This window comes from Zootoca vivipara, chromosome 7 (assembly GCF_965207765.1).
Source record: "Zootoca vivipara chromosome 7, rZooViv2.hap1.1, whole genome shotgun sequence".
Classification (NCBI taxonomy): Eukaryota; Metazoa; Chordata; class Lepidosauria; order Squamata; family Lacertidae; genus Zootoca; species Zootoca vivipara.
This window is the reverse complement of record NC_142590.1, coordinates 60,190,606-60,193,606: the sequence shown is the minus strand read 5'-3', so window position 1 is coordinate 60,193,606 and position 3,001 is coordinate 60,190,606. Positions and strand designations below refer to the sequence as shown.

General features: G+C 46.1%; 1 non-coding gene across 1 annotated transcript; it reads left to right on the top strand.

The window, feature by feature from the left end:
- Positions 1-1,841: 1,841 nt before the first annotated feature.
- On the top strand, positions 1,842-1,948 carry LOC118089583 (U6 spliceosomal RNA). Its single transcript, XR_004693141.1, has one exon. It is a non-coding gene; the product is annotated as a U6 spliceosomal RNA (small nuclear RNA).
- The last annotated feature ends 1,053 nt before the right edge of the window (positions 1,949-3,001 follow it).

Sequence of the window (3,001 nt, the reverse complement as noted above, 5' to 3'; positions counted from 1 at the left end):
GGGCGGGGGTAGGGCACTTCTAAGCTGTGGGGTCAGAGGAAAATGTAGTACAGTTAGTGACAATTCAATTAAATCTGGAAAGCAGGCAAGATAAGCATGGTTACTCTTTTCAGTGTCATTGATAGGTGATAAAAACAATAGACTTGGAGTTAATTAACATATGTAATAGGAAAGGAAACCTTTCTATTTATTCAAATGCAAACGTACATAATTGAACTTCTTGGTTAACTGTAATTCAGCAGTTTCATCTCTTTCTGAAATGCCTTTGTTCAAGCATAAAGGAAAGGTAAAGGGACCCCTGACCATTAGGTCCAGTCGTGATCGACTCTGGTGTTGCGGTGCTCATCTCGCGTTATTGGCTGAGGGAGCCGGCGTACAGCTTCCAGGTCATGTGTCCAGCATGAACCAGAGCAGCACATGGAAACGCCGTTTACCTTCCCACTGTAGCAGTACCTATTTCTCTACTTGCCACCTTAAAATCAATGGCAGAGTGTCCTGGTGTCCTGCTGCTTGGAAAAGTGCCACAGAAGGCAACCTAACCTGGAGAACAGCATCTGCCAGAAAAAAACCCACTGGTGGCAAGCATGGGAGGGGATGTGCTTATTTGTTCAGGAAATGCAGCCAGATTAAAGCTTTGGGGAGAGGAATTTAGGGGGCTGCCTTATACTGAGTTGGACCATTGGCTCATTTTCCTCTGAAATGCCCACACTGAGGAACTCTCTCCCAACCCCAACTGGAGACACCAGGGATTGAATCTGGGACCTTCTGCATGCAAAGCAAGATCCTCAGTCATTGAGCTATGGGCCTTCCTCCTTCTTTGTGAAACTGGGGTCATTAAGACAGTTTTGTTTGACCCACAGTACAGGATAGCTCTATTGCACTGTTGATGATGCCAAGTTGATGGTGCCAAGTTGACCACTGTTGATGCAGCAGTCAAAAACGAGTCGGGATCTGGGAGCCAGGAGTTGAACTTTGGAGGCAGAGCAGAAATCAGAACCAAGGTGAAGGCAGAAATCAGTGGCATGAGAGGAACATGAGTTTCCACCAAGGGAGAAAGCCAGAAATCAAAAGCAAGGGCAAAGCTGAAATCAGGACTGATGTGCAAAGTGAAGAATCATGCAAGAACACGCAAGAGTCGTGAAAATGGCATTGCTCCCACAAGGTCTAACTCAAACAGGAAAGTGGTCCTTTCTGTCTAACAGAGTTCAGTGGTCAGCTTAGGTGGGAGGAGCCAGTCCATGACTTGAGCTACCTGACTGTCTAGGCAGATGCTCCAACCCACATTATTGTGGCTCTTCACATGGGGCAGCTGTGTGCACAGCCATTTTAAGAGAAAGCAAAGCTGTTTCAATAAGCCTAGTTTCACAGAGCTCTAAAATTATTATAAACAAACAAAAACTAGATACCTAAAACTGAAAAATTAGGGGATTGGAAATGAAAGTTTGAACACTGGTAGCTCCTGACATGATGACACAAGGCCCAGAATAAGCCCTCAGGTGCCTTCTAGGACTCAGGAAGGAGACAGAGGAATTGTAGATGCTGCTGGCAGCTATGGAAATTGAGTGTTCTGTGGCCAAGGAGAACAGCTTCAAGACTTTCCCAAAATGTGCAAAGGAAGACCGCAGAGAGGAGGAGAAAGAAAGACCCTGAGAGGGAAAGACTGTGATGGAACTGAGGAAGGAGGCAAGCAGTGTCTTTTTCAAGAGCCACATGGATTCCCTAACAGTCCATAGAGGGCGCTCCTGCCTCAGACATGCCACCAGGGTGCAACAGTAGAGATGTACTTTAACTGGGGAGTTTGGAAGTAACATTTACAGGTCCTGTTAGGAGTAGGAATAAGGGTGCTCGCTTCGGCAGCACATATACTAAAATTGGAAGGATACAGAGAAGACTAGCATGGCCCCTGCGCAAGGATGACACACAAATTTGTGAAGCATTCCATATTTTTTAAAGAAAAAAGGAAATAAAGAGTAGGAATGCAGAATACATTTAGTTTGGTTGACATTTTTGTATGAATCTAATTCAAACTTTGGAAAACAATAAGCATGTCATGATCCCTGACGCAGAAACAATGCACTATGTAGTGGAGGTGCCAGAGAAGGAGGAGGGGGAATGAAGTGGAATTGGATGGGCAAGTTGAATCAAGCCACATGTGAATTTCCTTAGTTCAAGGTGAGCTTTTTCAGAAAGCAAAGTATCTGGATCTGAGCCAAATTTTGTGATATGTGCCAGCGACGGAATTAGCTGCTTGGGCACCCAGGGCGGCGCACATGCCATGCACCCGGAGGTGGGGTGAGCCGCCCAGGGGGGTGATCAGCACCCATTGGGCGCAATCGGTGTGGCTATTGGTGCCGGGGGGATCAGTACCCATTGGGGGTGATTGGTGCGGTGATTGGTGCCCAGTGGAGCAGCGCGGCAATCCACCCGGGGTGTGTGTGTGTCATCCCCCTGATGGATGACACCTCGGGTGGGACACCCCCACCGCCCCCTTCCTACATCCCTGGTCTGTACACACCCCTAATTTATGAGGTGAATATAGAAATTGCACTTAGTTAGTTGGTAATATCACTGACATGAAATGCAGGGTGTGTTTTCTTAAGAAAACACAAGTAGAAATCCCTGCCCCCCCCCCCGGCCGGCCCTTTGCTGAAGGCAGATTGCAGAGCTTGAGCCCACTCCATGCTGATCCTGAAATTGCTCAAAATGCGACTTGTAGACCACAGGCAGAAGACCAGTGGACTGTGCTTATTCAATACCCATCAGATTTTTTTTATAAGCTCTGTGTAGAACAGATACATATGACCTCGAATAACACTGCCTTCATGTTTGAACTTTAGACAAATCTTTCCATTTTCTCTGTTCTCTAAGCCATCGAAATCCCACTTTTTAAATAGCCTTTTGGTAATGCTCTTGCCAGTAGCCAAGCATGTGAGAGAAATCCTACAATTGTTTAATGGTAATCATTACATAATTTAATTAAGAATGAAGCTTTGCATCTCAG